Source organism: Amblyomma americanum, chromosome 1 (genome assembly GCF_052857255.1).
Source record: "Amblyomma americanum isolate KBUSLIRL-KWMA chromosome 1, ASM5285725v1, whole genome shotgun sequence".
In the NCBI taxonomy this organism is placed as follows: domain Eukaryota; kingdom Metazoa; phylum Arthropoda; class Arachnida; order Ixodida; family Ixodidae; genus Amblyomma; species Amblyomma americanum.
In genome coordinates, this window is record NC_135497.1 from 132,416,355 (window position 1) to 132,443,417 (window position 27,063).

Genomic DNA, 27,063 nt, shown 5'->3' on the forward strand with positions numbered 1-27,063 from the left:
CAGAGTACGTTAATGAGAGTAAACACAAATAATGCACAAAAGCAGTAGTTACAAAATGCTTAAAATTTGTCAAGGAAATGACAATTTCTTTTTTTTTTTAGAGAGAGTACTGTCTTTTTCTCTCAAATGGGTCTTCACACAGTGCTGGAATTAGCAGTGCGGCAACCTGTTTCTTTTTTTTAGAACCTGGAACTAGAGATAAAAACCTACAATAAGAAAAATTTAATCTAGAAGTTTTAATTTTAATTTTGTTAAATGAGCAAGTAGGCACTGTAGTTTTTCTTGTACGCTTATAATTCTTGTTCCAGGCCTGTAACATAAATGTGCCAGTCAGCGCTACAATTTTCAGCGCCAGGTGACGAGCCAATTGAGAGAAAAAAGTGCAGTTGAGCGAAGAAATAAAATAAATTCATAAATAAATTGTGAACACTTTCTTGAAAAGTTTCACGCATTTTATCAATGCTGCTTCTCTGCGTTATTTTTGCCAACTGTCATTAACGTCGCTGTGATTGTGCAACTGCTGGAGCATATTTTATCATCGCCATTTCAGAAGTCTCATCTACCTTGACTGAGCGTGGCACTTCAGACAGATTTAGCCTTAAGCCGGAAATTTTAGGAAGCCGACCTGCTTGGCGTGAATCTGCTGAAAAGGACTGGGCGCTCGATGCTCTCAAGACTGGGAAGGGCGGAAATCAACTGACTGCAAAGCATACCATGTCTATCGCTCCTAGGTGCCGCACGTGTCGACTTTTTCTCGGGGATTATTTCCTTTTATATAATCTGCTCAACTTACGTTATTCAAATGTTGTAATCTTCGATAATTGATCTAGTCGGCGCCTCATACCGAGACTGTGCGCAAATGCCGCGCCAATGCAAAGATGCTTTTCCCAAGCTGTTCTCCTTCACTCGTGTCCAGCCTGAAGCGCGTTTTCACTTCTTCATATATATTTGCACACTAGCCTCTAACTACCATGCTTCTCAATAAGCTTGGGCCGATTTTCCTCCCGAGTCCGCCAAGACGGAGCACGAGTGGTGAAACCGATAAAATCGCTGGCACGTCGTCAAAGTGCCTCGCCGTGCTCTGCAAAGACCCAAAATCACGCACGGTTGGCTTGTTCGATAAATGTGCTGCAAAATCAGTGCACTCTCATTGTGCGGCATTCAAAGATATTTGTGTGCCAAAATCGGCACTTAAAACCAAGGTCTATATACCGGCACAGAGGTAGGAAGAAGGATTGGAGCATCCTATGTGCTCTCAGCTGCAGCAGTTCGTACTTGTAGCACAAAAACAAGGGCAGACGTCGTCTGCACATGTTACACTCATAGTCTGTGTACTCCGCCTACTCTACGCTACGGGTAGTTCTGCCATGGCCACCTTGAAAACAAGGGCGACAGGAGATACAGCCAAGACATGCGTTGTGCACACAATTTCGAAAGATCAGTATAAGTAAGGCCAGTCATTGTTTCAATCCGCACTCTAAAATCGATTTTATATAGGGAGCACAAGCTAAAGTTTGGCGGCGCTGCAGCAGCGCCACGTCACTCCCCTGTCGGCAGCGTGCAGAGACGGCCTAATTTATGTCAAACGCGTTTAGCGCGTAATATTATTGCACTGTTTGCAATTTCACTAACATTTTTGTCCCGCGAAAAGCGGGTACACATTGCGTTGTAGAGTGCCACTGTAGTCTGCGCAACTGGCGAGGATCCGGGAACCATCCGTGAAATTTTACGGCCGCTTCCCAGGCAAGTGGCGCGAAAAGCAGACGCGCAAAGTGTGTGTGGCCTAGCTCACGAACATCTCGCTCGCTGAGATAGCGAATATGCTCTGTAACGTTTTTGAAGTGTGCGAACTTTATGCGCGTCCTTAGTAGGCCCGCTTAAGTGAATATGATAGTATCGCAAAGGTAAAGAGGATGATGAGTCGAGCTAGTTCGTTTTGATCCATTTCGAAATTGCAGCGCAAAAGCACGGAACACGGATGTAAAAGCGACACACTGTCAACGGTGTGCGCGTGTCGCTTAAGTCTCCATTTTTGTGTGCTTCGTGTTTTTGTTCTACTTTCTCTTTCAAAAAATGGCACTTCACGACTCTTGGCTACAGTCTTCGTTTCGGTTCGGTTGTAGTTATTGCGAGATCACCATAGCGCCGATTGTGGTTGCTGGCTTTACCTGATTAGCAGACGCGTCGTCACAATATTCCCGGTGGGTTGGCACAGGAAAGGGGGATGAGGGGAGGGCCAATTTGGCGTAGATGTGACGGGGTCATGAAATAATTTCCCATAAAGGTAAAATAAAAAAAGACCAAAACGCAGCGACGAGAGCGTCACATATTTGCCAACCCGGCGCAACGGAATGTAGGGACTTCTTTTAACAAAATAGATTTCTCGTCAGTGACTTAAACGATGAATAATAATTAATAATTGGTTTTTTGGGGAAAGGAAATGGCGCAGTATCTGTCTCATATATCGTTGGACACCTGAACCGCGCCGTAAGGGAAGGGATAAAGGAGGGAGTGAAAGAAGAAAGGTGCCGTAGTGGAGGGCTCCGGAATAATTTCGACCACCTGGGGATATTTAACGTGCACTGACATCGCACAGCACACGGGCGCCTTAGCGTTTTTCCTCCATAAAAACGCAGCCGCCGCGGTCGGGTTCGAACCCGGAAACTCCGGATCAGTAGCCGGAGTTCCCGGGTTCGATGCGCCCCGAAAATTTTCGGGGTGGCGCCCGCCACCTCTCACCTCCCACTGGCGTTATCACTGCTGGTCAGCGCGGCGCGAAGCGAAACGGCGTCAGATGAATTGTGACGACCCGCATACTGGCAGCCGCTTTTTAAAGGCGACTTAATAATAAGCTTAGGTAAAACAGCATTCCTTCACCATTAATGTTCAGCAAATGCTTTGTTGAAAACACTTTTTTTTCAATGCTACCATTGAGCGCTGGTTTCAGACTTTAATGCTCATTTATATTTTGTTGTGCAATTATGCTTGTATAGCGGGTGGCACCACCTGCAAGGCACTTTAATCAGGAGCGTTTCGAGCGCCCATTGAATGATCTTCGTTATAAGCAAGCCGTCTTTTCTTTAACAATGAATAAATGTTTCTTGTGGTCTGTGATTGCCTTTTTGGTCCGATTAACGTCGCTAAATTTTGCAATTGAAAAAGAAAAGATTGGGACAAGTTGTTATTCCACCTTAGAACCTAAATAGCGCTAAATGCGCAAGGGGACAAAGGGAGAAAAACAACCAACCATCACAGGACACAGCGCTTACTTGGTTTTTTTTTTTTTGAGGTGTGGGATGCATTCACATTTCACACAGTCAGTCGCTAAATCGCCTGGATACGTGACCCGTTTACATGCACGCTCGTGATCTCTTAGCCTCTGACTGAGGCACCTAAACGTCTTCCCTATACGTAGTGCAGACGGGTCCTTTACTGGTCGTGTTTCTTTGCTCTGTCCCTTGTCCCTTTGTGCAATTTGAAAAAAAATGAAAATTGGTTTTCGAGGAAAGGGAATGGCGCAGTAGTTGTGTCACTTATCTCGGTGGACACCCGAGCCGCGCCGTTAGAGAAAGGGATGAGAGAAGGTTTGAAAGAAGAAAGGAAGAGAGAGGCGCCGTAGTGGAGGTCTCCGGAATAATTTCGACCACCTGGGGATCTTTAACGTGCACTGACATCGCACAGCTCACGTGCGCCTTTTTGCGTTTCGCCTCCATCGAAACACGGCCGCCGCCGACGTATTCGAGCCCGGGTACTCCGGATCAGTAGCCGAGCGCCATAACTACTGAGCCACCGCGGTGGATCTGCAATTTAGCGCTGTTTCGGTTCTGAGGCCTTTGCGGTTTCTTTAGAAAATGCAGTAAAACAGAGCCGAGTAGAGCGTCGAAATCGCGAAACAAAACGCTAACTCTTGTGCGAGCACCGCCTTGAAGGAAGCTCCCCAGCCAAACCAGCTCCCACTTAATGAAGTTTCTCGCCAGCGAGGGCGTTAATTTCTCTCTCCCGAAGCGCTGTCTGGTCGTAGTTAGGATCCCTATTGTTGAATATTCTGCCAGAAAATATAGCTAGTTTCTTGACTACCTACTGCATTTCACGCGCAATGCTCCGCATTTCTGCTCCAGTAAGGGGACTTCCGTTAATTCGTTCTAATCATATAATAAATCATTTTATTAGATTGATCACCTCTCATTTTTCGTTGCACAATTACGGACCCGACAATGAAAATAAAGCCTCTCTCTCTCTCAATTCATCGGAGAGGAGGAATTCTTGTGGAGAGGGCGCTTGCTTTCTCAGCGTACTGTCCTCATTGAATGCAGTGAGCAGATGGGGGTGTGTAGGGTGCCTCAATGCCAGCGCCGCCGTTCAGGGTGGAGACAACTTAAGCGACGCCGCCATATTGAATCACAATTTGCCTCTCCCATGTACCACGAAATGCTCGACTGGTAGCCAAGTGTAGCTCTCGCTGCGAAAGGCCGTTGAAGTTAAAGCACATTGAAGCGCGCCGAGAGCATGAACGGCGCCGTTACAAACGCTAGCGCCGCTGAAGCTGTCTCCACCCGGGCGGTGGCATTGAGACACCCTAGGGGTGTGGTGATCAGTGCGCTCTCCTCACTGACTAGTGGCACATGCGCGGACTGTGGACCAGTGAGGCGCACGTTTCGTCCTACTCACCTTATCACGCACTGCACTTCCTCTGCGCATGCGTCGTCGAAGGAGCGTGGCTTGATGAGGCCGGTACGTGGCGCATAAAATCGAGCCACCCGCAGCAGCTGCGTCAGTCGTCATAATGTCTGGCCAGACGCAAGTCTGTACTGAAAGGAAGCTTGTCGGTCAGAAAGTGTGGCGTACAGAGCACGCCTGTGACCGTCGAGCCAGCTAGAAGATTGCCTGTCCAAAGCGAGTGGTGTTAAGAAGGAGACGCGGGAGTTACGACATAATGGCGTGGAAAGAAACGAGCAGCCGACTAGATGTCGTACCAGAAGGTACAGGGCCACGATTTCAGAAAATTTTCGATGGTAAACCAGCATTCGGAGGAGCGCTTCTTCGAGTATTTCTGCAGTGCTAATTGCGAAGTGTGTGACCGATTCCTATTTTCTCAGTCATTAAACGAGATAAATTGCGGGGCGTAGATTGAAACTATTTGTCGGCAAATGGTGGCGATCGGGCACAAGGAGCGTTCAGAGTCCGCTCTCTCTTTGTTCTGTCTTCATCGTGTTATGCCATTACCTTTGCACTCGTCAGAGTTGCTTCATGAAACGGCCATCTTTTCAAGGCCACTCTCAGTGCTACTAGTAGCGTTCTTCGTAGCGCAATTCTAACAAAAAAATAGAACTGATACGCTTGTTTGTAGTCGTATCTATTTTTAAAGAAGCTGCCAGCTCAGACAGGCTTGGTATATCCGTGTCGCTATCAAAAATTGTTCCAGGTGAACAGAATGGAAGAGGCTTGGGAAGGTTGGTAATTCATTGTAACACAGTAAACATAGCGAGGGAACAACGCAGGACAAAAGCGAGACGGGCCAAGCGTTTGTCCTGTCTCGTCTTTGTCCTCCGTTCTTCCCGCGCTATGCTTACTGTGTTCCAGGTGAAGTCTGCATATTCTTAAACTAGCATAACCGCAATGGCGTGCGCCTTATTGTAATGTCACACTGTAGCCACTGCCTACTCCTGAATATATTTTATCACTGCGTTTTACACACAACTCAAAGCTCTGAAGAAGCTTCAAATCTTCTAGCGGTGTCTTACACCCTTGCTTCTGCATCTAGGGCACATAGGCGTATTTAGAATTCTCTTTAACGTATTTTTGTACGAAGGAAGCAAAGTCCTCTTTGCGCGGAGCGCATAATTCTACATACATTTGCTTTTATCTGGAGTGACAAAAATACAAATAGTGAACGTCTTGTCTCGGCTCATTTACAGTCCTTCTTGCTAATGTCACGATTTTACAATGGCTGCAAGAGATCGTTCGCATCCAAGACAACAGTGACCTACGTGGAAGGCATTCCATCACTGCAGCCTACGAAGCTGCAACACCTTTGCAAAATGACAAGCCCCCCTCCAAGCCAAAAAACCCCAGGAATAAAATTAAGAAATATTAATCTAAGATGTGGGAAAGAAAACATGGACATTAAACGAAATCATAAGCTCACTTTATATTCCACTCTTATTTGGATACATATTTTCATATTACCAGTTGTCGCAATTTAGATGGGGGAACTTCACTGTGGCTTTCTTGTCCTTAACCACGGCAACTTTCGTTTAGGCATCAGATTAATGCTTAAAGTATAAGGCTTTGTTCGTTTTTTTCTTCGTGACCTTATAAAGTCATGGTAAGCTGCTGGGCTTTCGGCCTTAAGAAATCTTGCTGCGCCTCAAAAATTCTACGCTACAGCGCAGATCCATTAATTCATAAATATTAAGCGCTACACTGCCGACTTCTTTGATATTTGTCTCATCCTATTAATACAGCCCCAAGAGCTTATCAATAGCTCTGTTTGCAGAACCTAACCGTAGCGCCAAACGGTTCGTTGTGGCCAGAGAGAGAGAGAGAACAGACTTATTGAAATTGTACGTTTTCTGTTGCCTCCCGGAAAGAGACCTTAGTCCAGGGCTACTCTAACCGCCGCTTTCATGCTAGCCCTCTCGATCGGCTTTAGCTGTTCGCAGGATCCTGTGGCCCAAAGCGCGGTTTGCCAGGGGGCTGATGTGGGGGAGGGTTTACACCTGAGTACGGATGACATTCGTGGCTCATAGAGAGCCAAAGGTGTTCAGCTAGCATTCATATAAATTTACTTTCGGCATTCACAATCAGAAAATTTGTTTCAATAAATAAAAAAAATATCTTTCAAATGAACTCCATTTTTAATAGTGCCTGTGACTTATCTACTAGTGGCAAAGTGTGAGAATCAGTCTTTAACACTACGTTTTCTTCTCTTTTGCACTTAATTTCAAAAAATATGGGTTCTAAAAACACGTAGAACGGATCACGAACAGGCCGAGAAACGGGGGTGCTGTGTAGTGTAGGGCTGCAAGTTGTCGTGTTTCTTGCTCATTTCGCGTGAAGCGGTCTTCAGTACAGCCCACAGCTGCTGTTCGGCCAGCTGTTGCGACGGCAGTGGGGGTTCTATTTTCGCTCTCATGTTTTTTTTTCCTCTAGATTGATGAAGAGGTGTGATATTTTTCATTCTTGAGTTATTTTAAGCGACGATTTAGTATACGCCTCGCGCACCGCTGTTACAGGCTCACAAGCGGTTTGAAAGGCAAAGGGCCAATGAAAGGCATAGTGCACAGCTCCGACTAGCGCCCGATATTTTTCCTCATTCAGATGGAAGCCAGTCTCTCGGACGTCTACAGCCGGTGCCATCTTCTCAAATGTAGTAAGAAATAAGAAGTCGCGCAGATCGCTTCAGGCAATTTTTTAGGTCAAATGACACACTTCGAACCAAGTGCATCTATCTACAGTACACCTTTTTAAGATCTCGCCAACATTTCTAGGAAATTGCCCATACTGTGGTCTTTACCAAAACCAGTTTGAATTTGTGGAATGCATGGCAGAGGTTTGCTTGTGTGAGCCTTAACTTCTTTTATTAGCATTTTTTCATTTATATTATTCTTCATGCTTTATTAATAAGTTCGTTCAAGTTTGCTTGACGAACGACCCGTTTTATGATGCTTTGCGTAGCACTGAAGCCCACAAATATTTCTCAAATATTCATTCCTAGTGCGGAAGACTTCTTATACGCTGTAACTTCGAAATTATGACACGAAGCCATTAAACGACGCTCTCATGCCATTTAAAAGAAAGGCTCACTTTCCATTATTAACGGCCGTATTTTTCCCAGGAGCAGAAAAGTTGGGACACGTTGCCTAAATAGGGGGGGGGGGGGGGAATTAGTAAAGAAAAAGTAAGGACTAATAAATGATTTTCAACTCGATTTTATTCTAGGAAATGTTAAAACATTCTCATACGTCAACTGAACAAAGCCTCGTGACAGAAACAGAAGAAAAGAACTGAAAATTAAAAAAAGCGCTTTCTCCCACGAAAGAATGTGCGAGAAAATGCCGATTTCCGGAGTGCAGCCTTCTAGGATGGGTACTCGCCCGCTCGTACGTTTTTACGTACTTGAAATGTGACCATTGAATTGCGAAGATAAATGGCAGGGCTGCTCGTTTCCCCAAAGGCAGCGTCATCTTCTTTTGTCTCGAGGTTTAGCCGTTCTTCAATACCCAAAGTTCTTCCAACTGCTCAGCGAACGCTTTAAACAGAGGCCCCTCCGGTTTTATTCTTCGCTGCTCAGTTGAATATGACAGGAAGATGGAGATTAAGGAGAGTGTAAGTTTCCGAAGAAGCCTTAAGATTGTGATACATCACTGAACGGGCGTTGAAAGCCGGTCGACTTAAAAATTATTCGTGAACGACAAAAAAAAAATAATCTTCTTAATGAGTGCTGAGACAGGCTGGCCTGGCTAAGTTCGCGCTAACGTGCCCCGACCCCTGAGGCATAAGAGGCGTCCGGGAGGGTACTTAACATGCAGGATATTTTCTCGAAAAGTTGGCGCTGTACTTCTGTGCAGCAAGTGGACGCTTATGCAGCGAACTCGAATCGCACTGGCCTGCAACCGCTAGTGGATTCCACCACGCGTCATCTTTGCGCCGTTGCACTTTCTCTGGTCACCTCCTAAGTGGAACAGGTATTTTGAAGCGCGCATAACCCATCTGCTCTGAAGACTTGGCTGTTTTCACTCTATTTTTTGTCTCTTTTTTTGAACGGATGCAACTTAGCTTCGATGAAGTAGTAACTCGGGCTTGACGGCGGCAAAATTTGATGCCCCTCTTTTCTGAGGGCTCTCGAGACCTGTTCCCAAAATTTTAAGGTGCTTAAGTATGAAAACGAGCTAAAATAAAGCCCTGGAAGGTACGCTTTAGTTGGCGCTAGATCGAGGGCGGATGTCTTAAAAACTCAACTCAGAGGCTCTTTTCAATCTTGGACACGGGAACACGCAGAAGTGGATGGATATGCAAGATCTGCATGACCATGCATTTTAATAAGCATGCATAAGAGCGGGGAGCATTCATTCTCTACGCCCTCTTCCAGAATTATGTACTTTGTGGAATGCCTTCGTCTTCGTCTGGGTGCATAAAAATCTTAGTATTCATTCCCAGTCTGCGTACGGAAAATTACACACGTTCGATGCCGTTAGATATTCCGTTCGACGGCGCAGTGTGGCTTAAAATAATACCGGCATAGTGTTCTTTGTCAATTTCTCCCAGGCTCTGAACCTGTAGTGTGGAGTCCGAATGAGGCCAGAGAAGCCTTGAGATTATTCACAACGCTGCGTTACGACAGCAGCAAGCAGACCTGAGTTCGTTGGCCGTCTTACGCAGGTCGAAATTTCGGCGATTACGGAATACGAGAAGACTGAAGCAGAATCCGGCTCCCGGTCATACACAGTGTTGCTGAAATGGGCAGTTACGTTACCGAGACAAGAAGCAAACTGAGCGCACAAAAGCAAAACGAAAAATGGAAAGGAAAAAAAAAGGAATGCAGCGTTGAAGGCAACCAGAAAACGCTAGGCATGTAGGCTTGCGTGTGTAGGCGTGCGTGCGTGCACGCACTCTGGCAGTGTAATTTCCTTATGTAAAATGAGACGCGTCCAGAGCCCCGCCTGCTTCCCCCATGTCGATTGCACTGCCAGACTGTGGCATTTTGAGCTCCAGACGCTGCGTGCCGTCGAAACAAATCAGACGGCTTTTTGGAGTTGGAGCGAAACGAAAGCATCCCGTGGGAGAGGGCCCTTGGAAGAGAAGCCCAGTGTAGGAGGGGAAAGGGGACTTCAGCGAGGCTCAGGACTCTCCCCCGTCCGCTGTCAGGAGCGGGGACTGCGCGTCATATTTTGTTTCTATTTTCTTATTTTCCTAGCGGCATAGCGAAGGCGCTCTCGCAAAGCACTGTCACGGCGGCGATCCCCAGACCGCTACCTCGTTAGCGGGCGCGTGTCCGTGACGTCACGAGCTTGTCGCGGAGCACATGCCTGCCGCTAGTCCACGGCCAGGCGTAAACACAACGGCACGCAACGGCTCGCAGTTTCTCCTCTCTCGTGTGTGTGCGACGACACACATGCTGCCCGCCGCTGGGAGCCCGCTGCCGCGCAGGACCGCCATGGCGCGGCCTAAGTGCGCGACTCGGCGCAGCGCATCGCGCCGGCCCCCCGAGTAGCCTCCGGTGAGTGCATCAACGCGTGCGCCGGCTGGCTGCTCGCGCGCGCTCCATGCCTCGTCCCGCTTGCGTGCACCGCAAATTTGGCGTTCTAGCCTACCTGCCTGGGCAGGCGGGAAGTGTGAACCAAAAGAAGGCGCCAGGTGCCGACCTTCCTTGCTTTGCAAGTTCCGCCTGCGAAAAAAAAAAAGCGCAAGCAGCCCAGCGGGGGTGTCGACGACTCGCGTGTTCCGTCGCCTGTCAGGGAAACGAACCGGCATCAAATTAGTGCAACCTTTAGAAGCGCCTCCATTGTGCCCCTGCTGCACACCTGTATCGGCAAATTCCCTTGCCGAATAGTTCCGCGCAAGCGGAGCGTGGCTCATTGCAGACTAAACTTTATCACGCGCCCTGACGATAACGCTCATTATTCGAGAAAGCATCCTCGTCAGTACCTGCGAACTGCGCCACTTTAGCGCGGCGTTATTTTTCGCTGTTTTTGCTCGTAACCAGTGTGTGTGCTGGCAAATACGGCGCACAGTGTCACGCCCTTTGCTTCCTCTTTGGTTTCTGTTGTTTCTTTATCGCTCGGTCGGTGCACGTTAATTTAACTTTCTTTTACGTCAGCAAATACGTATTTAACAGCGTAAGGATGCTGTACAGAGTCGTCATACGGGAAGCACCTCCTAAACCGCAGCACGGGTGATGCTTGAGCGTAAAGAAAAGATCAAAACAAATATCATCCGAAGTCCGGCTGGGAGGGGGATGGCCTTTCAAGAACTTGTGTGATGGAAGCCGCCTTCATCTTTTTTTTTTAAGCTGATAATTTTACGTGGAGTCCGTGAACCGTCAGGTTCCTTCAGCATATGTATATAATATATTCTAACCCTTTTGCCACGCTGTGTATACGCAGCTGCTCTGGTTTCTATCGTTCTTTTTTTTTCATTTTGCCACACGCCTTTTCATTAAGCACTGGCTATGGACATACCTCTGTTCTGTTGGACGTCAAAAAAGAACAGACAGAAGGATACGCAGGTGCATGTCGCGCGGGAAGAATTAAAAACTTCAACCTGTTACAGTAGAAGGGGGGGGGGGGGGGGGCTATCGCTCAAACGCAGCTCAAATGGAATCACGTACTCGGCATCGAATGATTGGCATCAATCGAGCACAAGGCTTGGATTCCGCTATTCCATTCTATAATAATCCTTGTTTTAGTTACCGTATATAGTTGTTATTGCATGAGCATATAGTCTGGGAAAAATCATGAGGATAACTTTTTTTTGTCGCATATGATCACTTCGGAGAAAGCTGCTTTCGCCGAAGAGGAAAATATCTTTGGTGCCGAGAAACAGTGAAGTGCGATGCATCGATTTGCTTATTGTGAGCTCAGAGTCCTCAATAACGGTGCAAGCAGCGGCGAGCACCAGTGGGAAATGCGGGCACAACCGGGAAGCTTGAGATAAAATAAATATTTCTGAGTCGTCGCTTGACACGTTACCCCTAACCAGCATTCTGGAGAAATTCAGAACAACAACACTGTGCCCTCGAAAGCCTTGTCTAATGCGCCCGAAGTTTCCATATCACGCCTGGAGCGCAACTTGCACAGTGCTATTTCTAGTCTACAAACATCCTTTCCGTTTAATGCAGATCAAGTGATGATCGCCCTGACAAACAACGCTTACGTATAATTAAACAGTTGCGTTGCTAAACGCGGTACTTTTGTGTTATGGAGTTAAAATCACTTTTATTTTTTGCTTGTTTGCGTGCACTACCTGAATCGACACGCACTGCCTCAATGTATAGCATATGAGCAGTTTAGTGAGAACTGTTTATTTTTTATACGTGTTTCCGCCTCACTTTCTCGCCGGAAATGCTTGGAGTGACCAGCAACAATAAATACCTAACTCTAATAGCACGAAAACATCTTTTATAATGAAAGAATTCATAACACCACTGCGTGCTCGACTTCTCAATGTGCATACTCGATCGACGTTTCCTCTTGAACAAACGCTGTCAGCTGCTGTTTAGTGGGATTACATTTGCGATTAATACTTTAGACCATGGAAGGATATGCGTGTGGGCGATCGTAAGCTTCGCATTGCATTTAAACTTTTTTGCTTTGGAATTCGTTGATTCGCATGATCGTATTTTGAGTGCTTGTACGTGGGAGGAAAATGTTTATGGACGCTTTCTTGGTGTGCATCTTGGACGACTGACGCATGCGCAATGGCAGTGCAGCACACAAGTGCAGCCTGCCATCTTAGCAACACAGAATGCGTGGGTTTAATGAGAATAATCTGTTTTCTTGGTTTGTCATGGCACACAAGTTCCGAAGATTGTTGTGGCCCCCTGAATTTTCAACACGTTGTGTAGTTAGGTGTTTTCAGATGTGTGTCAGAGCTCACTTCCTCACGGCGAGAACCGAATAAACCTCATGGTGGGAAGGAAGTCTTGACTTTAGCGGCTGCTAGACGGAACACGGGCGCCCGCGCTGTCCAAGCGTGTTCGGTGCTGCCCATCGCGGTGCACTTAATCGCCGTAAACAAGAAACGTAGCATGGCCGGCCGTCACCCAGCGCGTCACCGCTGATATTGAGAACGACTGTAAATGGCTCCGCGTGCGATGCGGTTCCCCGATATGAGCTCCCCCCCCCCCCCCCCCCCACCCCTTTCCCGCCGTTATTTCCCCCACCTGCTGAGTTCTATCCTAGTGTCTTTTTTTTTTTGCGGGTTGAAATGAATTTATTTTCATATTCCTCCCATTTTCGTTGTCAACGTGCATTTTATGTGGCACCCACTGCTGCCAAGAACCTTTGTTCAAAGGCTGGCAGTATTACTGAAATAAATAAATAAATATCCAAATATACTGCCAGTTTTTGTGCATCTCCGAATCTAATTACCTAACTTCGCAACCTGCTTCGCCTCCTTCCGCAAAAACTAGAATGTATTGAACTGCTTACAAATAATTTGCACCGGCCGCGGTGTCTCAGTGGTTATGACGTTCGACTGCTGAACACAAAGGCGCAGGATCAGATCCCAGTCGATGCATGCTGCATATCGATGGAGGTGAAATGCAAGAGACATCCGTGTGATTTCCGATGTTCTTACGCGTTAAAGAACCCCATTTTGTCGAAATTAATCCGAAGCCCTCCATTACGTGGCGTCTCTCATAGCCCAATGTGCCGTACCATACATACCAAACAATTTATTTATTTTAGTGCATAGCGCCAAATTTCACTTTAAAAATCTTATTCCAGTGATGTACGGCAAGCTGAAATCATTAATAATATTCCTTAAGTGTTCACAGCACGTGAAAAAGTGGCATCGTTGTACTTTTAATTTTCTATTTCCTAACAATCTTTTTAGTAACAAAGTAAAATATTCGCTTTCAGCTGAGGGTGTGGGAGATAAGAACTATATGCTGCAGCTAGGGATGCTTCGCTAAGCTTTTCGGGAGAAAAATTCATAGCCCTCAGTTTTGTTTTTCTTTTTTTGATTAGACATTATCAGCAAATACATGAAAATCTAGGCATTATCTCTCCCATTTGCCTGTTTCTGTTAATGATTGTAGGCCTAAAAGCGAGTTTTACCTTGAATGGACGGGAGTCTAAGAACAGTTGGGTAATTGTTAGTGGGCTAAGGATAAGTCTTCCCAAGAAAGCTCTATACTTAAAGCCTGCAAGGCTGTATAAACAAAGCAAGTAATTGATTCGAGAGAATTGCTAGTCCTTCACGAAAATACTAGACGAGTTAAAGACAACGCTTGCTTACTTATCCTAAGCGCTGTTCAGTGCTGACAAGCTAATGGGACATAAACACTGTGGATTGACTACAGTACTGTGCCCATTCGTTTTGTATTATTTACGTAAGGCGTGCTTCTGGCAATTCAGGGTTGTTTTATTGTAAGCAGTCATCGTCACAATTTCTGGCTGAATGATGACTGCAATATTGCTCGGCACATTGTTGCGAAAATGTTTCCGTTTACGCCATCATAACATTCTTTGATATCTTTTTTTGCGTCATGTTATGTGCTCAATCTCGCGCGTTCCCTGTTCATTCGATTATATGGCGCGTAGATTCTTCTACACTGAACATACGTTGGCACTGAAAACACTTTTGCGTCCCATTATTTCTTTCGTGAAATGTTCGCCGATTTTTCTTTGAGCTTAAACCATTAACCATCGACGTATGCCGCTCTTCCACGAGTGGGAAACTGGTCTGCTCTGAACCATTATAATAGCGCATAAAATGAAACAAAAAGCAATCATAGAAAGAAGTAAAAAGAAATTAAGAGGATAACGTTGCCTTTCCAGGCGTTAATAACGTAGATGCTCTCATTATTGCCGCCTCTTACACAGTACAGCACCTTGGTTTGTATTTCAGCTTGGTGTTTCCATCACCGATAAAGTAATATTATCAGCCAGAAGGATCAGACAGAAGCACTGCATCGGACATAGAAGACACCGAGGTTGGTTCACGCGCGCGATACAAGTGTTTCAATGGCTTCGATTATTCAAAGGCTATCGATAGCGACGACTAAGGTTGTTGCGAAATGTTGAGTGGTCTCTCTTCTTGTGAAATAACATTTTTGTAGACTATTTAAGGTGTGGCTTTCTTCTGGAGCAGTGACAAACATCGTCGATCGATTATAAATCGGGAGCCCGAAATTGTCGCCAGGTACCGCCCCCATCTGAATCGCGTCTGTAATAAAATTATTGAACATGTTTTGCAGTCGTTTGTTGCAAAACGCATTGATGGAACCTTTTGTTTATCTCTTCTCTCATAGGTTTAAGGTAGAATATTTTTGTGCTACGCAGCTGGTAGAATTTGAAGACAGCCAAGCTACTGGGGACCGCATTTATTATGTCGATTGCCTCAATGTCGACTTCGCGAAATTAGTTCGGTAATGGCAAGCCGTGAGCACTAAATTTATCGGCGTTACATACTGGTAAGAAATACAGAATGCTTCTCCAAGTACAGTTGTAACAGGCGCGCGAAAAACAAAAATGGTCAATATTTTTCGGTCGACTGGCACTGAAGCACCAGCGTCCCATTTTACAGCTCGGGCTGTTGGCGGGACGCCAGGCGCTACCTAGTCGTCGCCTGGGAAAGCTGAATTCGTGCAAATCCGTGAGCGCGCGCCAGAACAGCTGCCACGTGACTTGTGGCTCGAGCGCAGCGTCACTCGTGGCACGTGACTCGTGAGCGCGCCTCATTCGCTCGCTACTCTGGCAGAAGATAGGTCATCCGACGCAGAGCTTCGAATAACTTAGCAAACATCGCCGTGCACGCGAGCACGAGCGGTGATTACGTGAAGATCCAGAGTTGCACGACCTTGGATAGGAGAGAGAGGTTGAATGCCAAGAGGGCTCTGACGCGTCAGCTCGCGACGTGCAAAAGTTGATGGTTTATGTGGGTTTAACGTCCCAAAGCGACTCAGGCTATGAGGGACGCCGTAGTGAAGGGCTCCGGAAATTTCGACCACCTGGGGTTCTTTAACGTGCGCTGACATCGCACAGCACACGGGCCTCTAGAATTTCGCCTCCACCGAAATTCGACCGCCGCGGCCGGGATCGAACCCGCGTCTTTCGGGCCGGCAGCGGAGCGCCATAACCACTCAGCCACCGCGGCGGCTGTGCAAAAGTTGAGACAACGGAAAAAATCGCGCGCCCGTGCTGCTGAAGCCGCCGGACACAAGAGAAGCGGACACCGACGATACCACTCGGTCGTTTGAGCCTGGCTTCAAATGCTTCAAATGCAACCCGTCCGGTTTTAGCTTCTCGGATTCTGGGTTCGGTCTGGGATTGACGCTGGAAGGAGCTGAGAAATTCAGTGGGAGCTGTAAGTTTACCAGCTTAAATCGTCAGTAATAATACAGTGAGGCGAGGCTAAGCTACCAGCAAGCGCTGAGATTCTCGGCGTCTTTCATGCTCACATGGTAACTTTCTTATTTTCTTCCTTCCGTATTAGTTAATATATGACCTAAACTGGCGAAAAGGATCACGGCAGCGCTCGAAACGGAAAGAAAATTTTCGCTAAAAGCGTGTAGCCATTCACTTTGGCCGTGAAGCCACCAAAAAAAATCCCGTGAAATCCTTTTTTTTTTTATCCTCGGTGGGACGAATGCATAACACAACTTCTCACCAAGCATTTTTATTCTTCAGATCTTCGCATTTCTTTAAGGTTCCACGTGTGCTACACCCATCATTTTGCTCACTCCTTTCTGTTTATCTCTCTCCAAATCAATAGGCTATTTTCCACATTTTCAAGAGGCTGCCGTGCTTACGACAAACCTTAGGCAGGACTAGAAAGTCGTTACCAGCCTATACTATGAATAGATGTCTGTTGTGGTATAGCTGACTAGAAACAGCTATTCTTTAACGGTAGCAGAGCTGCGCACTCAAGTTTCCAATAACGGGAAATCAATTAAACCGCTACAGCTATAGCGAAGGCTCGGCCGTACTTATCCTAAAAAAAAAAAGAAGCTGCACCGCGATCGATTACACGCTTGCAATTTATAGTCGTCCCACTATTGCACTCAACGTTCGAGAGCAGTAAACAGGGCAATCTGCGTAGTGGCAACTGTCTAAATGATACCGAAAGAAAGAGGCAGAGGGAAGCGGACGAGAACTAGTAACCGGCCCGATCGACACCTTTTCGCCGCAACCTCCCTTTCCGCTATTCATTCTCTTCTCGTTTTGTTCCACTCGTGCTTCTTTTTAAGTTGTTCAGGTCGATAAGGGAGCGAAACTACGGCGAAAAATTTATAGCCTAGCATTTTCGGGGCCGCGATGGCGCTGTGCGCAGCTTTTGTTTCATCAGCGCTGCTGTCGGCGCTTCCCACCCTGGGCTGCATTTCTTTGAACAGCGTAGGGAAGGCACCGCGGTGCGCGCGGTTGTAGGGACCCGTTGACGACGGGCCGGCAGCAAAAATAAAGCGTGTCTGCCGGTGCCCTAAAACTCGCTGAGGGGGCGGCCGACCAAACGAGATGAAGTCGCGCGCTCGCATCAGCACGAAGCGGGCCCGACCCGTCCGGCGCCCGAAGCGAGGCCCCTCGTTGGGCGACCCTCATCTCACAGCCGCGCCTCTGCGTCGGCAGGAGGCGCCTCTTGGCACGATGCCTGCGCCGCATCGCAGCCTATTAGCTGCGATAGCGCGCGCGAAGCTATATTCGCCCCAGCTCTTGTTAGCATAACAAATCACCGCAGCAGTGAGGAAAGAAAACGGAGCGTGCGAAGGAACAAATGAATGGAGGGTGTAGAACGCTGTTCCACTTTTCCGCGACGCTAACCCTGTCCCGCCGGTGTTTATGTCTGAAACTTTGTGTGAGAGTAGAGCGTTACTGAATGCCACTATAATTCCATAATAGGAGGCTGCGAACGCTGCTTTCTGTGCTTGCGGTAATGAGCGATAAAATGACTGGACTTCGCGCGTAGTCTTTATGATGCGGGGCTTTGATCGCCCCTCTGGCCCCGTCGTCTGCACGTTACTTCACTTTTGCCAAGATGTGCTGAGTTAAGATGTTGTCGCTGTGTATTCTGGCCATTGACTCACAATAGGAGCGACGCTGGCGATGGCAAAATGTCGTGGGTCGTATCTGTTTTTGACGGGTGGCCTTTATGCTTGTGTATGTGTGAAGAGTTATGTTTAACTTTTTTTTCTAAATCGTATGTTCACAACTATACCACTCGCTTACGCCCCAGTTAAGAACTTTTGCAGCATTCTCCTTTGTATAAATGCGGACGCATTCAAATTTGTTTCTTCACCTAAGGCACAGAAAACACGGGGTTCATCGGTAGTATGAATTTTATGACGGCAGTTTCAAAAAGGCAGACTATATAGCGGTTATACTGCCTGCAGTAAGGCGAGTTACCGCTTAAGGAAACATCGTTTGCAGCTTGATGTTAGAAGTCTGTTGACGACAATGGTTACGATTTCGAGAGACATCCACGAACTTCGGGAGAACATCTCTGGATCTATAAGCACCTACCACGGCACACTCTTTTGGCAGGTTTGTTCGGACAACTGGCACTTGTTCATGATTGGTGCGAGTTTCGGAAACAGGTGTTATAGCTCGATCGGCCTACGTACAGGGTCGGTCAGAAATTTCCACACCACAGGGTCTGCTTTTCGTAGGTATATACTGAGATTTAAGATGCCGATAAAGCTATCAAGGTTCTCAGAGGTTAGAACGATACTAGTTCTACCCTCTAGAGGTATTTTGAGCATCAGGCGTGTCGTAACTGCCTCAATATTCTGCTCGAAAGCAAGGCATTGTAGCCTGGGAATTTTCGACCGACCCTGTATTTCAAGGCACCGTGCACTTCAGTGGTGCCTTGGTCGCTAACGCTATCCTTATTCCATGGCGTGTTTTGCTATCGCAGTTTGAAATGTGTTTGCCAAAGTTGCAAATTGGTACCTATTCACGACCTCTGCACACTCCGAAACAAAATATGCGCAATGCGCCACGTTCTGTATACGTTCAAAGGCATCAAAAGCAATGTGCAACGCAGATTCACTTCAGCGTTTTGTCCACATCTATCTGCCTCATGAGAAATATATTTTGGGTTCTAGGTTCTGGGAGGGTTTTTTTCTTTTAGAGCGAAATTAAAAGTTTATGTCCAGGTTTTATCGTATAAGATACACTGAGATTTCTTTTGGGGCTTTTTTTTTTTCGTTTTCGATACAGATCGCACAGATTTCATTTTGTAGCGGCAATTCCTTTTTTCGCTTTCGCGGAAGGACGGTATCAACATTCCAATGAGGAGCCACTATGGAGGCGCGAACTTTATTGCCTAAAAGAGCCGCTCCCAAAGTAACGGCTCCAAATTATTTTGTTGAAACGTACAGCAGATACAAACAGCAAGGCATTCCATGTATGCACAGAGCACAGTGGCTGCTTGAACACACTATTTTGTTACGGTCCCCGCTCTCGGCTGCAACCTTGCGCGCAAAAATCAACCAGTGCATCAATGCCATGCCAGTGACAGTGTGTTTCCAACGCACTGAAGCATATATCTGCCCCATAGATACTTGTTTTGGCTGAAATAGACGGTTCGTGGAAATGAGCTGGTCAAAAGGTTTTCGTTTAGCGGCGAATTAGCTCTGCATAATGTGCCTGCAACGGGTTTTCCTTCAAGTCTAAGTCGCCAGTTCTCAAACGCGCCGCCTATCACCTCACTCTTCGTATATTTACCGTTCGAACCCTAGATTTTCCTTCCAAAAGGTCGTTATCATGAGTGGGAGCAATATTTTCCGTGCTGAGGAATTACAGTACGCACCATTCTTCGCACGCACGCCAAAATCAGAAAACAGGTTTTCGGGGCCTCCCTATGTTGTTATCCGTGGCCCAACAATGAAACTTACATTGACTGAACAATTCAATATGTACCGTCACCCTGTCAATGCCTGCTGGTGGCGTCTTCACGAACGCAACATCGTTGGACGCGTTACTGAGTTTTGAAAGCGCATGTGAAGACCACAGAACTGAACAAGACAAGCGCTAGTCCTGTCCGTGTCCAGTTCTGCGGTCCCTTGTTTTCACCGATGCTTTCTAAATTTGGTAGGGTACAACTAACCCAGCAGACAACTTTGCGGTGCGCATTACTATCGAAGGTACCCATAGTGTATATTAGTCGACACGAGGAAGTTGCAACCATATTACTGCTTAGCGTAATAAACACCTGCATATTGCCCAACTGGGTTGTCAGTAATAACAGCGTGATTCTCTCTGCTCCCCGCATGAAACATGGAAATGGTTATTTGTAATGCGTTGTAACCGCATGCCACAAGTTAGCTAATGTCCAGCTTGCTGCGCAGGATGAGTCCGTCTCACGAAAGCTTGCACCTCGGTACAGGTAACGGTTCTATAACCGCATTGAAAGCTACGCTCGATAACCCCAACCATTTGCTGCTAGTGTAGCAACATCAGCGGTGTGCTTGTGATTTCGCGAATGCGTGCCTGCATCATTTTGTGTATGCGTATGTGCGTTCCTGCGCACTCCTCTTACTCCCTTGGCGGTATCTCGCCTAGGATACGCTTCATGGTTGTTGCAGGAGATTTGGGTCCCAAATCCTGTCATCTTGTCATTGGTTTCTCCTTTGGAACATTGCTTCAACCTGACGTGAGACAGTCGGCAGGCGGATGGTCGTTAGCGGTAAGTACGGGCATGATCACTGGCGCAAAGGCGTGCCCTCTACATGGTGAAATGGATCATTGGAACCTGACGTCGGTACAGTGTAGGCATCGTAGAGGGGTGCACCCTTCAGCAACAGATTTTCCGCCCAAGAGCGGGGTTCTGCAGTGCGCATTGCATTTGTTTTCCTCTGCACAAGCAGTGAGGGGTTGTAATTTTTCGCCTTCCGCTGTGCAGCCTCCATGGTGTGGCCCTCATGCTAAAGATGAAAAGGAAAAAAAAGTGCTCGTGTGTGGTACCGAGAACAGCAGACTCATTCTGAGCGACGAACAATGTGCCCTTCATTGTCAGCATCTCACTACAGAGGAAACGCATTTGTGTATGACTTAACGCCCAGCGCATCCGCTTCACAGTCGAGTAAGCAGCACTACAATGGAGGAAGCAACTGAAAGACATCTGAAAGCCACATATATTTCCGATCCGCATGCGCTGTGTTTGGGTTCGTGAGACCCGCCGCGGTGGCTCAGTGGTTAGGACGCTCGACTACTGATCCGGAGTTCCCGGGATCAAACCCGACCACGGCGGCTACGTTTTTATGGAGGAAAAACGCTAAGGCGCCCGTGTGCTGTGCGATGTCAGTGCACGTTAAAGATCCCCAGGTGGTCGAAATTATTCCGGAGCCCTCCACTACGGCACCTCATTCTTCCTTTCTTTCACTCCCTCCTTTATCCCTTCCCTTACGGCGCGGTTCAGGTGTCCAATGATATATGAGACAGATACTGCACCATTTCCTTTCCCCCAAAAAACAATTATTATTATTATATTATTATTATGGGCTCGTGAGCCAAGTTTTGCTGATATTCGCTGCTTTGTAAGGATTAGATGGAATCATTCGCCTAGTTGGCAAGCCACTAAGGCGACACATTCTACACATACTTATTGAAGGAAATATTCTCAGGAGCAATAATGCGGAAGTGGAACGTGAAGTTATGGGATAAAAGTACCTTTTTTCCGTCCAAAGAAGACATAGTGGTGCACCCCATCGTAATGAGATCGAGTTGCTGACTTAATTTGTGCATAAAAGGGAACAGTTGATTTAAGCGTAACATTGTTTGTCGCTTTTATCATCAACTGCATGAACGGCTAGCATAAAAATTTTAATCCCTGCAGGCTTCTTCACGCAATGTACAATTAAAATGCCGGTACTAATTTAATTCAACGCATCTTAGTACCGACCTTGTCTTCACTGCAATGTAGCTTACCGTGTACCGTGTGTGCGTAAGGTAACTTTTGAAAATTTATCCTGTCACCATGACCAGCGCGTAAATAACCGCAAAAAAGCACGCGAAACTAATACATTGTAGAAGTGATATATATTCTTTACTTAAAAGCAATAGGTACGCTTTCCTGCCATAAATTATTTTTATTCAGTAAACAACGACATAAAAGCGCAGTTCTTGACAGCCGTGCATGATACTCCGCAAGAAAGCAATAACCTTCCTTCGTGGTATTTTGTTCAACACTAGTGCAAGTTTGCCTAATCATACGTGCGGGCACACCAGGTCATACACAGGAACAAGGTGAAACCTAGGGAGACCTTCGTACTAACCCCAGATCTCGTCCTCGTCAGCGCAATAGAAGGACTAGTATTTACAGTGGTGAAAAAAAAAATGGCCGGGCGCCTTATTATTTTTTTTAGCGGAGTAATCGCATAGCAGAGCACTAGTTCTGATGACTGTGTTGGAAAAAAAAAGACATGTGCGCTTGCATTGACTTCAGATCAAAAACAACAAAAAAAAACAAGGACGAGATTCGCACATTTCTTTTGTAAGTTCGGTTCCCAATTTTTCGACGCTTTTATTTCCTCTTTTGGGACTACCTGATTTAGCTCCATTGTTACCAACTCAGATATTTAAGAAACACGCATTAGGGTCTAGGAAGCTCGCTAAATATACTAAATTGAATAAATGTTGTGTGAGGAGCGTTTTTCAGCTCTCACTTTTTCATTTAGCCTGTAAGCAAGGCATCTATTACGAATTAAAGTCAAGTGAAAGTACCTTTTTAATTTCTTAACCAAAATCCCCCGACTAAAAACATTTTCATGCAGAGAAAGATATTGCATATCTTCAAAGTTTTAACCATTACCTTTTGACCAGAAACTTGTGACTTTGCTTGGGGATCGGTGGTGACTAAACTTCACGATAGTTGATTTAACAGCTGACTGAAAGTCCGACAATTTATGCTGGCTATCCCAGATACTTTCATTAGCAGAAATATCTCATCTGTCTCATTTTATTTTGCCCTGTACTCTGTAACAGTCCACTCCTAATGTTGGTTGGAGGTGTGCTAGGAGCACTGCCTCTTGTTACCACGCTTTCGTGAACTTTAGGTCCTGTGGTCACTCCCTCCGGAGCCGCCGCGGTGGCTGAGTGGTTATGGCGCTCGGCTGCCGGCCCGAAAGACGAGGGTTCGATCCCGGCCGCGGCCGTCGAATTTCGATGGAGGCGAAATTCTAGAGGCCCGTTTGTTGTGCGATGTCAGTGCGCGTAAAAGAACCCCGGGTAGTCGAAATTTCCGGAGCCCTTTACTACGGCGTCCCTCATAGCCTGAGTTGCTTTTGGACGTTAAACCCCTATAAACTAAACGAACTCCCTCTTGAAAATTTGACACACTTCGCGGGTTCCACTTTCCACGTGAACATGAAAACCAACCCGAAAATGAAGCACAAAAAAATAAAGTCAAGGTGTGTTGAACTTATCCGGAAGTTGTTCTCTGCCGTGACGTCTACCGTGAATGACGCCATTCAGGGGCTATCAAGTTGTAATGCTGGCAATGATAAAACTTTATTAAACTTAAAATGTTCATAATTTAAAAGATACAGGCACCAGAAAACAGCTAGTAAAAATATAACGTTAATAAGAAATCAATACAGGTCTTATCATCCGCAAAACGACAACCTTTTTTGCCGAAACGTTGTGAAAACCAGCAAAATTTCGAGGCAAAACCAGTAACTTGGGGACTGGCGTCAATTGCCCTCTCCTTGCTTCACTCGGGGCGGCCTTCCGTCGACCAGTCGCTCAGTGGATTTAAGGCGCAGAAGAATTGTGAATACGGCTGCAGCACAGCATATAAAAGTAAACAGAAAGAAAAACACCTTTCTTGTCCTTTTTGTGAACGTTCACGGACCACCTCGCTCATGATCAAGTCACATTATCGTAATGGTTGTAAACGCCGCTTTCCGGCATGACCAACGGAACTGCCTGGCCTAGGACGTGTGGGTCATGCCATTGCTAGTCTAGCATCGATACGCTGTCGAGACAAAAGTTGATTGCGCAATGTATTCTTAGAGGGGGAAAAACGCATATAAAGAGAATCCGTCTGAGGGTTATTCAGTACGAGCAGTGTGCAGCATTTGAAATCATCCATCATGCTATGGAAAAAAGGGTTACCCTTCTGTAGGTCGTCAATATAGAGCACCACCGTCTTTAATAATAAGGCCTTTACGATCCAGAAAAAAAATGGAGAATTCATGCATGCAGAGCATGTCAGTCTCTGCAGTTTCTGAAACAGTGAGTGAAAAACCACAATTACGGAAAACAAAAACCAGTGCGCCTCGCCGAAGTGCTACTTGTTACAGTGAGGTCCGTCATAAAAATCCTCGACTATGTCGCATATTCTCGCGACCTCCTTTCTGCATCACATCCTACGAAATGCCGCGACTTCAGCCGTTGCATTGCATTTTAAGCCGCTGTTCAAAATACGGCTCAGCGCAGAGTTGGTTGTCTTGGCGCTCCTTTCGTTGTATTTGCATAAGCGGGCTTATTGTGCCTCTTTCTGGTGTCTCCTGCAGCCGGCGCTTTCTCTGCACGCAGCAAAGTGGTGCGCACACAACTTGAGACGGTCAGCTAGCGCTGAAGCAGAGTAGACTGAAATACAATTCCTCGCGCTTCACATTGGGATTTTTAAAAAAAGTTTGAAAGCGCATGGCGAAATTGCAATTCCCCGACTGTTTTGAGCACGAGAGGAAAAGTCGCAGTGAACTCAACGGGAACTCTTGGTAACAACGGCTAACACCTATAGTCTGTCATGGGCTGCAAGACTTTCGTGAGAAGTGCCATGGCGGTCTGCACTAATGGTAACGCAGAAACACAGTTGTCAAGGCAAGTTTCTTGTGATCGCGGTGACGCTAAGTTGCACGGGCGATCTATGCAAGTGCCATCTACACCACTCCCCCAACTCCGTTGCTCGTTTCTCGCCTACTTTCCTGCGGTCCGGTGCCACTTAAATATTAATAGATTTCATTTCACTAATTAAAAAAAATATTTTCGAGTTTGAGATTTTTAGCCGCACACTGAAATGCGGGTGCGAGCAGATACGGCCAGCAACGTTTCATGAGTTCAGCAGCAAGACCGTCCAATGGAGAGTCGTGAACACCTCTGGGCCGTCGTTTAAAGGACCTAAAGGGTGAGGTATCAGGCTTTATACCTGGCCACGGCAACCGCTTCTCGATGGGCGTCAGGTGCAATAATGTTCGTTTGCGCAAATCTTAACACCCAGTAAATATCATTAGAGGTAACCGAAGGTATACCAGCGTCTTGCACTACGACGTCTCTCGTTGTCAACCGCGCATCTTTGGAACTCATGCATTAAAATATCCCGAAACACTAACGTTAAAAGTGTGACGTATTGCGCTTGCCCTTCGGAGTATGGAACACCAACCAGCTCCGCACTGAATGTTGCTCGTACTGAAGGGCCGTTTTAAGCCGTCCCAACCTGCTCCCAAATGCTGCTCTAAGTAGCGCGAATTCTCCTTATTTGCTTTGCGCTAGCGGCCCAAGACTCTTCGCCATCGTTTTTTTTTTTCCTGTGTGAATGCATGGAAGACAGTCCCACGGGGAGGAACAGACGCATGGCATTGCGACAGGCGAAACAACTCTTTAATGCATAAAGATACTGAGAAGTGGTTCCGGGCGATCTGTCCTGCCGGCACAACGCACTACGCCAGCCGCTACCCTTCCGAGGGACAAGGAACCAACTGCAGCCAAAGTGGGAAACCTTGTCGCCGCATGCAAAAGGACAGAAGGACGGCCACTGTGCCACAACCTAGGGCAAGTTGAGCGCGTGAAATTCAAGTGCGCGGACAAGGTGCCTAGTTGCGATAACAGAGCAATCGGCGGATAGGAGGCGCAGTGAAACTGCGAACCGGAAGTGGAGAACACATGGCGAGAGAGAGAGAGAAGCAACCGTAAGTGAGAACCCCTCCATTTCTCTCTCTCTCTCTCTGCCTTACTTTCTGGGGCACTTGGCCTACAAGGATGCTAGGCATTCAAAAATATGCAAAGTACCGCCGCCGGTGCAATACCATGACGCTCCTGAAGCTTTAAGAAGGCGCTCATATATATGGATGCGACGTAGACACTGTCTTTCCTAGAGGGCTGAGGGAACGAGGGGTGAGTCCACAAGCCGTGAAAGCGTCCTGCAATTGTAATTTTAGATCCCGCTTCCACCGTGTGGGCAACCTTATTGCACTTGTCGCTCTGTAATAAGGGGAACGTAGCGGTTGTTACAGGCCCGGAGCGGTACTTGCTTGCTCACTTTTTACTTTGCGCATGAAATTTCTCTCTCTTTCTTTCTTTTTGTTTTGTCCGTTTTAGTTTTTTTTTCAAAATTATTCTTTCCTTTCGGTTGCTTGCCTGCAATCTTGCTATCGCCTAGTTTCGCTAGATCAGGTTTTTGATTGTCGTCATGATGTGCGCAGATTGTCTTTTTCTTTCAATTTTTCTCGTTTCATCTGACAAAATAACACTTTCGCTTTAATTGTTAGCGGTAAATGTAAAGGTGGTAGAAAGCGAAATTTTTTTCCTTCTGCTATCGCGGTCATCGCCATTTTCGGCTTCCTGAAAAATTCTCTTAATGAAAAAGAAATGGTTTTAGAAGCCAGTAAAAACGGCAGCAACAGTACAGCAGCATCGTTCTTCCGATGGCAGGATAATATTTGATACACATTGTTTCACATAAAACTCATCGTTTCCTTTGAACGAAGTTCGCCATTTCGACACCATTTTTACACTTAGAGCAACCACAAGTAGTACAATTTTCCGCAATTGAATGGTTCTCTCTATTCGTTGTTATGACAAATAAGGCTGCGATTTTCACGCTGGTTACTACGCACGAAACCAAAAATAAATGCACACACTGACGACAACAAGTTGTTAGTACAACGACATGAATGCGAAAGCGGTGAATGATGAAAAAAAAAAACTGGCGGTGGTTTATCTCTGGTTAAACCTGGAGTGACGCGTTGGCTACAGCTGGCCGGGTGGTACTTGCTCAGTTGAATTGCAAAGTCAGTCTTTCGCCGCTCCGTTTCGCTGAGCATCCCTTCTTCATCTTCGTCCCACTTGACACGGCGCATGCGCACAGCTGTTGCAGCTCGGTTTCGCGGGCGCGCCGACAGCAGCAGCTGCTCCGCACAACGTGGCTGGTCACGTGACCAACTACGTGACGAACCACGTGATCAGTCACGGCGCCGCGCCGCTGGCAGCTGCTCCGCACCACGTGACCAACCACGTGACAGCTTGGAGGTGCAGCCACAGGGTGGCGGCGCCGCCACGCTGAAGGCTCGAAATGCTACCGTAGTGTTGACAAAAAATGTTTGCGATAAAATCCTTCACTCAGGTACCCACGAACCATATAATGCGTCTAGCACAAATGATGCCTAGCGTTCGTATGTTT

The 27,063-nt window shown here is 46.7% G+C and overlaps 1 protein-coding gene across 2 annotated transcripts in view; it reads left to right on the forward strand.

The window, feature by feature from the left end:
• The window catches only part of LOC144113686 (dopamine receptor 2-like), a 242,903-nt gene that overhangs the window by 38,275 nt on the left and 177,565 nt on the right, over positions 1 to 27,063 (forward strand). Inside the window, exon 1 of one of the 2 annotated variants that reach the window (XM_077646923.1) lies at positions 10,068 to 10,219. The exons of the other annotated variant lie outside the window; for it this stretch is intronic. The gene's annotated coding sequence lies outside the window, so the exon portion shown is untranslated. Of the gene's footprint in view, positions 1 to 10,067; positions 10,220 to 27,063 lie in introns of those variants that run through there. 2 annotated transcript variants of the gene reach the window in all.